Raw genomic sequence first — 12,026 nt, forward strand, 5'->3', positions numbered from 1 at the left:
TTGATACAACAACACAGAATTGGACATGTATGAAAACCTCCTTGATTGATATAGCAAAACTTAAAAGGGCATAACCATCGCATTCATAGATGTGGTCAACCATGCATTAAGAACAGGTCAGGGTACGATGTTTCATGAACTCAATATGAACTGAACATTCTAGGGTGGGTGAGGAAGGAATGCTTCAGCTCAGAGCGGTTTGCCAAACTCATGTGCAGAAGCAAAACCTCCCATCATCTTGGTACACTATTTGGTACTTGGTACACTTTTTAAATCTTAGATTCTCCAGCTGGACAACTGGAAGTCACTTCTTGTTTTCTAAACTAACCAGGGCTTTTAAATCGAATACATTAGGTTTGTAAAAAAACCAAAAACAAAAACGTATGTAACTCAAACACAGTACTAGTATTCTGAGCCCTCCAGAGAATCAATCCAAAAGAGTAGGGGATAAAAGAAGCTATTTTGCTAAGATGAATGAATTTTGCAAAGGAAGTCACTCTCCTGTTATAAGCACAGAAATCCTAACTCCATCAGCCCATTACACTGAGATTTGTTAGCAAATCCCCTTTTACTGCTCAGCCTTTCCCTTTAAGAAAAAGTTCGCATTAATTGCTTTCTGTTAGATAAGTTACACCCTCCATTTTCGGCACAGAGGCACATCAGTCATCAAGCAACTTGGCATTCCCATATCCAGAAGCTTAAGTCTTGGCTTGTTTGAGCCACTGAGGGAACTGCCGTGTCTCTCAAGAGTAGAGCCCCCCAGAAGAGTGGGAGAGAGAGAGAGAAGATTAAATAGACTGGATGGAATCACAGCACAAGTTGCCAGATGAAAAGACCTATGTAAGAAGAAGAAGAAGAAGAAGAAGAAGAAGAAGAAGAAGAAGAGGAGTTTGGATTTGATATCCCGCCTTTCACTCCCTTTAAGGAGTCTCAAAGCGGCTAACATTCTCCTTTCCCTTCCTCCCCCACAACAAACACTCTGTGAGGTGAGTGGGGCTGAGAGACTTCAGAGAAGTGTGACTGGCCCAAGGTCACCCAGCAGCTGCATGTGGAGGAGCGGAGACGCGAACCCGGTTCCCCAGATTAGGAGTCTACCGCTCTTAACCACTACACCACACTGGCTCCCAAGAGAAGCTACGGAGCAGGTCTGCACAACATTAACTCAGGGAAGGTAACAGTATATGAGCAAAGTGATGGGGAATTCTCAAAAGGTGCCTTTAAAGCAGTTTATTATTGAGCCCCATCATGGTTTAAGTCCAATGGCTCTTTGCCAAGGTGGGTCAAGTTCCTTAAGCCAGCTGAAGCTGACAGTGAAAGCACGGGTGGGGAGCTGATAGCCCACAAAGCCCTGCCAGCCGTGCCCCAATTTGTGGTAGTGGTGGACCCCCAAAAGAAGCACACAGAGGCAATTTTCATTCCCACTGCATCCATTTTCATGCTTAGGAGTTTAACCTCTCTACCCAGCCCAGCACTCAGTGGCGTGGGATGTGGGGCACAGGGGCGGTTTCCCCTGGTGCAAAATTGTTAGGGGTGCAAAATTTCAACGCTCAATGTTGTCTCAGTACAGCTGCATGCTTCCACCACTGGGCTCCGATGATAACGGCTTCTCCATGCAAACCAGAAAGTGACTTCTCCAGACAACGGAACAACTTTTCTTATCTCTGCGGCTGCAATCACCTGGGTGACGCGGACACTGTTAGGCAGCTGAATGCATATGCATACTCAGTCCGTTTCCCACTCTCCATGTGGCCCCGGGCACTGACAACCCACGCTACGCCACTGCCAATGCTACAATGGGAACAAAAACCACCTTCTAACCTTCAGATCAAGACTTGAAACAAATGTTCTTTTGTCTGTACCTCTGTACTGGCTGCTAACAAAAAAAAAAAAAAAAAGAATTCTGGGAATGTATAATTATTTCTCAAGAGTAATGTTTCCTTTTTAGCATATGGATGAAAATTAGCAAACCTGTGAATCCTTGCAAAGTTTTTAATAACTCAGCTCTAAGCTATGCCTGCCAAACATGGTGCTATGCTATCAAATTATCAGCATGGTCTCCATGAATTAAACATAAATATTTCTAGCAAGATACTGATTAATACGCATTTCATCGCACTTCATGAGACAGCGTTTTTAAAAAATAAATTAATAAAGAGGAGCAGTAGGCATTCTTTCTTCCCTACCAGTCCCTTCCTTTTGCACAAGAGCTCCATAGCCCACATTGCAACTACAGCAGGAACCCATTTCGTAGGAATTTCTTGCTTCTGTACTGGTTGTTCATGAGTGGTGATTTGCCAGGAACACTTTCACACAAAGTGGATAACTTTGATTGCTTATCCAGACAACTTCAGAATTATTGTCATATTCTCAGGCCACAGAAATTCCTACTATTTTCTGAAGAATAGGAATGAACAGTAGCGAAACTTGCATAGGTATAGATACCTTTAGAACTACTTTTCCACCCTTCTTCAAGGGCAGGGATTTGACCTGGGCAGAGACAGTATGGGGCAGGTGAACAAAACACACTTACTATAACCACTTGTAGTGGTCACTATTTTAGCACAATATTTGCATTTTTAAATTAACCCTTTAATTAGTGCTAAACCAGTTTTCAGCTACACGTTTTTATATCTGTTTATATATATGTGTGTGTGATATATGTATATATATATATGTTTATATACATTTAATTCCCAAGCCAGAATTAAGATTGCTGGAAGAAATATCAACAACCTCAGATATGCAGAGGACACAACCTTGATGGCAGAAAGTGAGGGGGAATTAAAGAACCTTTTAATGAGGGTGAAAGAGGAGAGCGCAAAATATGGTCTGAAGCTCAACATCAAAAAAAATGAAGATTATGGCCACTGGGCCCATCACCTCCTGGCAAACAGAAGGGGAAGAAATGGAGGCAGCGAGTGATTTTACCTTCTTGGACTCCATGATCAATGCAGATGGTGACAGCAGTCTCAAAATTAAAAGACGCCTGCTTACCTTGGGAGAAAAGACATGACAAACCTAGACAGCATCTTAAAAAGCAGAGACATCACCTTGTCAACAAAGGTCCGTATAATTAAAGCTATGGTTTTCCCAGTAGTGATTTATGGAAGTGAGAGTTGGACCATAAAGAAGGCTGATCGCCAAAGAATTGATGCTTTTGAATCATGGTGTTGGAGGAGACTCTTGAGAGTCCCATGGACTGCAAGAAGATCAAACCTATCCATTCTGGAGGAAATCAGCCCTGAGTGCTCACTGGAAGGACAGATCCTGAAGCTGAGGCTCCAATACTTGGGCCACCTCATGAGAAGAGAAGACTCCCTGGGAAAGACCCTGATGCTGGGGAAGATGGAGGGCACAAGGAGAAGGGGACGACAGAGGACGAGATGGTTGGACAGTGTTCTCGAAGCTACAAACATGAGTTTGACCAAACTGCAGGAGGCAGTGGAAGACAGGAGTGGCTGGCATGCTCTGGTCCATGGGTTCACAGAGAGTCGGACACGACTAAGTGACTAAACAACAACAACAACAATGTATATATAAATCCTGTTAGCAAATGAAATGAAAGTGGTGAAATGCGAAGAAGAATAAGAAGAAGGAGGAGGAGGAGGAGGAGGAGGAGGAGGAGGAGGAGGAATGGCTGGGGAAAAGTCCTCTACCCCACTCTGTCATTTAAAACAAACAAATAATTTGTGTTATAGTGTTATATATGAAAGAAATGATAATGATACAAATGGTGATTAATAAAATGGCAGGATCCACAACAGGTACAGAGTTTAGCTTCGAAGGGCTGCTTGTGTGAATCAAACCTGTATCAAGCAATACTGGGGGGGAAATGTAGATTATCTAAAATAAAAGTGATTAACTGAACCAGGAAAGGGAGGGTTGGGTAAGCATAGCCACCAAATGAGGAAAGATCAGCAACACACAAAGCAATTTAGCATTGCTGTTCTCTGGGGAATATGACATCTAGTGTACAATGGTGTACAAGAGGGAGAGAGGGAGGGAGGGAGGGAGGGAGGGAGAAAGAGAGGAACCAGTTTAAAGGGGAACCTGGTTGCTAGGTCACAAAGTGCAAGCTTCCTTTGTTCATTAATTGCCATTGTGGAGACTACCATTATTGCCAAATTAGCAACTGCTGAAATGGATTTTGAGCGCTGCCTTGCTTGCAACAGAAAGGTGCTTAAAATTATTCAAGGCATAAGCATCAGTGAGAAGTAGAGCAGGGCACATTTGAGGCTTGGAAGGAACAGCAGAAAAGAGGGGCATAATCACCAAAGAAGAAACAGATAAAGTAAAAGCTTTTCTGATCAGCAGAGGAAAAAGCCAGGCTGCTTTTCGGCGAGAAAACAGCTTTGATTGCTAGCTTTCGACAGGAAAATCACTGCAGAGCTCAAAATATAAGATTCTCTTGCAGGCTTAATCTGAGCTGGGACTGAGCCTCAAGATCTGCTTTCAGTGTTCATGCTCATCCTTGAGAGAGATTTTTTGAGATATATAAGGATAATAAGGAAAGTGTCTCTGAGCATGTGCAATGTCTTTTTCCAGAATGTAACATTATTATTATCTGGGCAAAAGTAAACTAGCATGATTGATAAGACGATAATGAAATACCACTGAAAACACTACTCATGTACACAACATCTGTGGCTGTGTGTGCTAAAGATGACGAGACCTCGTGAGAAATAGAGGAAGGAGAAATGAATTCTTCCCCTTACAGGTCCTGCTAGCAAGGGATGATGGGAGTTTTAGTCCAGAAACAGCTGGAGACCCCAGTTTGGGAAACGCTAATGTAGAACATTGGCATCAGTTTTATAATTTTAGGCTTAATGATCTTATCTGTAGAGCCCAGTGGGTATTCTTTACATACTTCTTCAAACTGGTAAGCCAGCCCCTCTGCGTTTGGGGGTGGTCCTGTCCATTGTGCTGACACGGAGCTCTCAACTTCTTCACCAGAGTCCTGCCTGGACCACATCACTGCTAAGCTAGAGAAGCTACATTTCTGCGTGGAAATTTTTATTTCACCTTATTCTTTGTACGGAGGGGCATTCAGTGACGTGAGCTCCCACTTGCAGCCTGAAGCAATGCACCCCAGATTATCACTTGATCTGCTCTGCTTTGAAAAACCATGCCTCAGAGTCCACAGGGGCTGGTGGCAAGATTGAGAATTAAGATGGCCTGTCCCACCTCTATGTTCCAGAAACCTTCTCGGATCCACTCCAAGCTATCTCATCGGAAGCAACCTGAGATGTATTCAGAGTCAGGTATTTAACCAAAGACATGTTGTTTCATTGTGTACGTCTAGGAGGACCCAGCTGAGACCATGTTTTTACTACCAGCTTAAAGATGCTGATAAATGTTTAAAAAGCACATCATGCTATTCCCAACTCCAGGTAGAGTATCACTTTTGGGCTTTGGGGTGAAGTATAGTCTCATCTCCCAGTAGTGATGCATGGAAGTGAGAGCTGGACCATAAAGAAGGCTGATCGCCGAAGAATTCGAGCTTTTGAATTATGGTGCTGGAGGAGACTCTTGAGAGTCGCATGCACTGCAAGAAGATCAAACCTCTCCATTCTGAACGAAATCAGCCCTGAGTGCTCACTGGAAGGACAGATCCTGAAGCTAAGGCTCCAACACTTTGGCCACCTCATGAGAAGAGAAGACTCCCTGGAAAAAACCCTAATGTTGGGAAAGATGGAAGGCACAAGGAGAAGGATGACAGAGAAAGAGATGGTTGGACAGTGTTCTCGAAGCTCCCAGCATGAGTTTGACCAAACTGCGGGAGGCAGTGGAAGACAGGAGTGCCTGGCGTGCTCTGGTCCATGGGGTCACGAAGAGTCAGACACGACTAAACAACAACAACATGGCCTCATCTGAAGGCACATGTAGCTCCCACCTTGGTGAAGCTAAGCAGGCCTGAGGCTTGTCTGAGTATGGGTGGGTGAACAGCTGGGACTCACATGTATGCTGGCTTGAGTTCCAAGGATGAACAGTGGGATATAAATTTAGGAAAATAAATAAATAAAGCAACCATTACAGTACATGAAGCAAGACTGGATCTTTCCCTGATCAATCTGGTTGGTGGTGTTTATTGCAAATGCTTTGGCACTACGGAATGGGTTAAATTAAGACGAATGTAGAGCAAATATGAAATATCTTCTACATCTATCAAGTCAAGTTTGAACATGTGAAGGCAGAACAAAGACATGTGGCATTAAAATATGGCATATAGATGGTTGCCATGTGTTCACAGTGACACTGGGGAGACATTTTATATTCCTATGAAATAAATGTAATTTTTGCCTTTGAAAATGCAACTCAAGGATAATTATTTATTTATTGAATTTATCATTCTCGGCACACTAATATGGGCAGATGGCTGTGATCAGGTATCCCTGGTTTATCAATTCTGTCTGACACATCCTTGGATTTCACAGCTAGCTCAGACAGGTTACAAATAGGATGGAACAACTCAACGTAATTGCCGCAAAAATGTAGAAGGACCACTTGATTGACACAGCCACAAAACACTCCACATGTTTTCCAGCCACCACATTCTATATGTTGAATCTAGAGATACAAAACCCACAAACTGAAAACGCCTCTTTCTCACAAACACCGGCAAAGATTTCTGAACTTGAAAAACACCCTGGGTGGTGTTAAATGCTCGTCCTAGTAAGAGTAGGCCCATGGAAGTCAATTTGTTGTTGCTGTTCAGTCATTTAGTCGTGTCCGACTCTTCATGACCCCATGGATCAGAGCACACCAGGCACTCCTGTCTTCCACTGCCTCCCGCAGTTTGGTCAGACTCATGTTTGTAGCTTCGAGAACACTGTCCAACCATCTCGTCCTCTGTTGTCCCCTTCTCCTTGTGCCCTCCATCTTTCCCAACATCAGGGTCTTTTCCAGGGAGTCTTCTCTTCTCATGAGATGGCCAAAGTATTGGAGCCTCAGCTTCACGATCTGTCCTTCCAGTGAGCACTCAGGGCTGATTTCCTTCAGAATGGAGAGGTTTGATCTTCTTGCAGTCCATGGGACTCTCAAGAGTCTCCTCCAGCACCATAATCCAAAAGCATCAATTCTTCGGCGATCAGCCTTCTTTATGGTCCAGCTCAATAGACATATGGAATATGGAAGTCAATAGACATGATTAACCGAGATTCATTAATTTCTCTGGGTCTACTCTGAGTAGCACTTAGATGAATATAACCCCATGAACGTGCTTGTTATTGCTATTGTTATTTGAAGCTTAAAGTAATTTCGGTTTGATGTCAGAAAACCACACGTTTGCAGCATATTTTCATTAGTTTAGAAGTGTTCGGTTTCGCCTAAAAGTGTGGAATTAATTTTAGCAATTAGGATCTGCGTCCTGTTTTTGACATTTCAGAGCACCCTGTCTTCGTACATTTTCAAAGGAGAGGAAAGATCACAGATACAGGTAAACTCAGTCAGGCACTTCATTAGATCATTTAAGCTCCTGTTAATGCACCTAAAATTAGAGAACAAGTTGAAGCACTAAGTTCAGTTTATGGCCTAACAGCATTTTATAGGGATCCTGTCAAAATACGGAGTGAAGTGGCAAAGATTAACTATACGTTCTAAGCACTTGAAATGAAACCGAAATTCCCCCTGTCACTTCCTTCAGTTCTGCCATTTAAAAATAACTATCCTCATTTATTTTATTTTATTTTTAAATCTCACTGAGGATTCTCTTTGGTAGATTAATAGTTGAACATTTAGTTGCCCTTTTCCTCAGGCTAGATCATCATTTAAACTGACTTTTTGTTGTTGTTAGCAACACTGGAAATTTCCTAAATTAAACCTTCAAATGTGAAGCTATTTTGGAATAGAAATTAAAATACTGAGGCCCTGAGCATCACTTAAATGTGTTGACCGGCTATTACTTGTGTAAGCAAATCAAAAGGAAAAAAATTCAAAGGAAAAGAAAATCTGAGTAATGCCCTGAAACAACCATACTGTATTACTGCGTAAGTATATAGCTGCTATATATTTTGAAAAATGGTTTGTCCTTTGTTTTCTATGTCTCTGAATGCCTAAAGATATTGTTGCCAAACTTGGCATGAGGGTTCCTGAGGTAGAAGTGGCAGAATCTGTTGCCATTTAGACACCAGGAGCCATTTTTAATCAAGCTGGTGGAGCAAAATATAACTTACCTGTGGCTTTGCCCATTTTTTGGCATAGGTTCAGCGGCCTCTGAAGTTGTCATCACCAAACTCAGGACGAGAGCTTGTGATGTGTGTGTGTGTGTGTGGTGGACTTTGTCAACATTTGGATGCCAGGTGCCATCTTGAATCAAGATGGCAGACCAAAATGTGACTTTGAGGTGATGTCACCTGGGTTCAAAATCACAAATGACACTAGCTATTTAGAAACCACAGATAGATGCAGTTGTGACCTCCCAGACTCTTCTTCCATAGTCCCTCCTTTTCTGGTCTATACAGTGGTACCTCGGGTTAAGAACTGAATTTGTTCTGGAGGTCTGTTCTTAACCTGAAACTTAACCTGAGGTACCACTTTAGCTAATGGGGCCTCCCACTGCCGGCGCACCACCAGAGCACGATTTTTTTTCTCATCCTGAGGCAAAGTTCTTAACCCAAGGTACTATTTCTGGGTTAGCAGAGTCTGTAACCTGAAGCGTCTGTAACTTGAAGCGTCTGTAATCTGAGGTACCACTGCAGTTGTTTTACTGATTCTTTTAAATTTTATGTCCCAATAGCATGCTGAGAGCGGTTCCGCACATGGATGCCATTTGTACACTTGCATAATTACATACAGTGAATTGAAGAGAGAGAAGAAAAAACATTATGGGAACCTGGAATTATTACTTACAGTTGTACCTCGGGTTACATACACTTAAGGTTACATACGCTTCAGGTTACAGACTCACTAACCCAGAAATATCACCTCGGGTTAAGAACTTTGCTTCAGGATGAGAACAGAAATCGTGCTCTGGCTGCGCAGCAGCAGCAGGAGGCCCCATTAGCTAAAGTGGTGCTTCAGGTTAAGAACAGTTTCAGGTTAAGAACAGACCTCCAGAACGAATTAAGTTCTTAACCCGAGGTACCACTGTATTTTAGATTTGTGTTGGAAGGTTGAGTATTCCTCTATCTAATAGCTATCAGCAGATTCTTCTCCTTCCTCTTTTCCTCCTCTGCACATGTTCCAGCTTGTCAACATCCTTATTAAATTGTGGTGCCCAGAACTGGACACGACAGTCTGACCAAGGTGGAATGGAGTAATACTATTCCTTTTCTTGATCAGGACACTATACTTCTGTTCATGCAGCCTAGAATTGAATAAGCTTGTTTTGCTGCTGCATCTCCCTGTTGCTAATGTTAAACTAGTGGTCTACTATGACTGCTAGATCCTTTTCACATACCGTATTTTTCTCTTCATAAGGCGCACCGGACCATAAGGCGCGCCTAGTTTTTAGAGGGGGAAATCAAGAAAGAAAATCTTATTACGCAGCCTGTCTGCTTCTCCCAGTGCTTCTGGGGCTGCCGGGGGAAGCCCGGGTCCCCCCCCCCCAGCCCCAAAGAGCAAAGAAGCCAAGACAGCGAGCGGGATGCATCCTGCTCGCTGTCTTGGCTTCTGCCATAGCCACGCGCAACTTCTCTAGCTGGGAGAGGCTGCGCGCAGCTAAGGAAGCCATAGCCGTGCATAGCCTCTCCCGGACAGCAATACCCCCACCTCCTGCAAAAGCCCACAGGAGCCGCAAACCCTTTAAGGAGTGCACAGCTCCTGCGGGCTTTTCTATGAGGAGGGCCGTGTCAGTCCCTTCTCCCTCCTGGGGAAAAGCCCGCAAGAGCTGCGCAGAGCTTGTGTGCGGCTCTTGGGGGCTTTTCCTGCCTGCCTCCCCCCTGCATTCGCTCCATAAGATGCACACACATTTCCCCTTACTTTTTAGGAGGGGAAAAGTGCATCTTATGGAGCGAAAAATACGGTATATACTACTGGCAATCTAGGTATTCCTCATGTATTATTTGTGAGGCTGGTTCTTCCTGCCTAAGTGCAGAACCTCACATTTTTTCCTATTGAAATCCATTTATTTTTTTAGTTTGGGCCCAGTTCTCCAATCTGTTAAGGTCATCCTTGAATTCAGATTCTGTCTTCTACATCATTAGCTACCCCTCCCAGTTTGGTGTCATCTGCAAAGTTGATGATCCCTCAATTCCTTCGCCCAAGTCATTTATGAAGATGTTGAACAACAGCCAGCCCAGGACAGAACCCTGCAACATCTCACTTGTCACTTTTTTCCAGAATGACAAGGAACTATTAAGGAGTACTCTTTGGGTTCAGTCAGCTAACCAGCTACAAATCCAGTTATCTCATCCACATTTTACCAGGTTCTCTGCAATAATATGATGAGGGACTTTGTCAAAAGCCTTACTGAAATCAAGGTACACTATGTCCACGGAATTCCTCTGATCCACCAAGCTTGTAACTCTATCCAAAAAAAGAAATGAGATTCGTCTGGCATGATTTGTTTTTGAAAAACTCATGCTGGGCCTTAGTAATCACAGAAAGTGCTTGTAGACCAACTGTTGAATTATCTGTTCCAGCACCTTTCCTCAGCGTGGCTTGGAAGTCTACAACAGACACTCATGGCTGTTGGCAAGGTCATGTGTGTTTCCCTCTCTACAGTTTTTTTAAAAATAATTTTTATTAAATTTTCCATTTTAACAATCCAATCAAATCACATTAAGTATTCCAAATTATACAAATACATATCATACTGTCCAAATATTCTGCCAAATTATAAATTTTTGTAGGGGCTTTCCATGCTTCAAGTTCAGTGGAGTTCCAATCATCTTATGTTTCTACTGCCTTGAGTTTCCAATAGTTCCTTCTTTAAATCTTCCTGGTGTTATCCTTCCTCTTTCGTGGCCTCTGAGTTGTTTCCACAGGCGAGTTGAAATAAACAATAATGTGCTTCTGTGTGAAATTTGTATGACTCTCCTTTTTTTTCCTTCCAGCTGGTAAGTCTGTTGTTTGCAGAATGTCCTCACGGGCTGGTGTCTATGCCAAATCAATCCAAAAGTCCTTCTCTGGTGGCAGACGCCATCTTCACTCAGTTCCGATGAAATAAAATCTGGGCCTTTGCTCATGAATTTTCTCAGACAGGTTGCATCAAACATTAGTCTTTCTAGGGGAGATTTGCCAAATCGGACTTGAAGTACAGATATAATAACAAATTAAGAGCTCATCTCCCCCAAGACTGTTTATCTCTGCAACTCGTTCTTATCCCGTAATGGTGGATCCCAATTAAAGAATGCGTCACATCGCCCTTCTCAGAATCAGTCCCAAATTTTTTGGTGTCTCTCCAGCGGCTAACGAGATCTTACTTCTTTCTAATATCAATATTTGGAGAGTCTTTTATCTTCTCAAAAATCAAAAGCTTTAGTTATATAGTATTATTATTTCCACACAGTTTATATTTTCCCATCTCACTTGCTGTAAATAATGTAAACGGTTCTTCGGGGCGGGGGGGGGGGGTTGTTAGGTATTATCATAGTAAAAAAAGAAAAAGTTTTATCCCCCCTCCTTTCCATTCCCTCTCTACAATTTTTACCCATAAACTGCCCATCTGCCTTCCATGTTCCAGGTCATGGATCTCTTCACAAGTGTACACATCCTTTACATATGATGCTACTCCTCGCCCTTCCTGGAAGATGAACATAGCATAGGTGTCACAGGTCACTGTAGTGGCTCCCTCGCCTTCAATGTCTCTCGGTCCATTAATGGCAGATGAAACTGATGGACTACATGGAAATGGCGGAAATTACTGGCAGAATCCGAGACCAGGGAGAAGAGTCGATATAGGAAGATTGGAAAAAAATTTAAAGTATATTTACAGAAATATTGCAAAATTAATGAATGTTAGAAGTATATTGGAATGAAGATATATGGTTTTAGCAGAAGGGTTATTAAGAATTATATGAATATTAAGTGTTAATGTGTTAAAGTGGAAAATTTAAAGTTAAATTTTGTTAGGATAAATTATAGAA

General features: G+C 42.6%; 1 protein-coding gene and 1 long non-coding RNA gene across 3 annotated transcripts in view; one reads left to right on the forward strand and one right to left on the reverse strand.

Annotated features, from left to right (window-relative positions):
* Nucleotides 1-12,026, reverse strand: part of PARD3B (par-3 family cell polarity regulator beta) — a 588,896-nt gene that overhangs the window by 260,888 nt on the left and 315,982 nt on the right. The window lies entirely within an intron of this gene.
* The window catches only part of LOC310659675, a 233,052-nt gene that overhangs the window by 173,110 nt on the left and 47,916 nt on the right, over nucleotides 1-12,026 (forward strand). The window lies entirely within an intron of this gene.

The sequence above is a fragment of the Podarcis tiliguerta genome, assembly GCF_965153285.1.
Source record: "Podarcis tiliguerta genome assembly, chromosome: 1".
Classification (NCBI taxonomy): domain Eukaryota; kingdom Metazoa; phylum Chordata; class Lepidosauria; order Squamata; family Lacertidae; genus Podarcis; species Podarcis tiliguerta.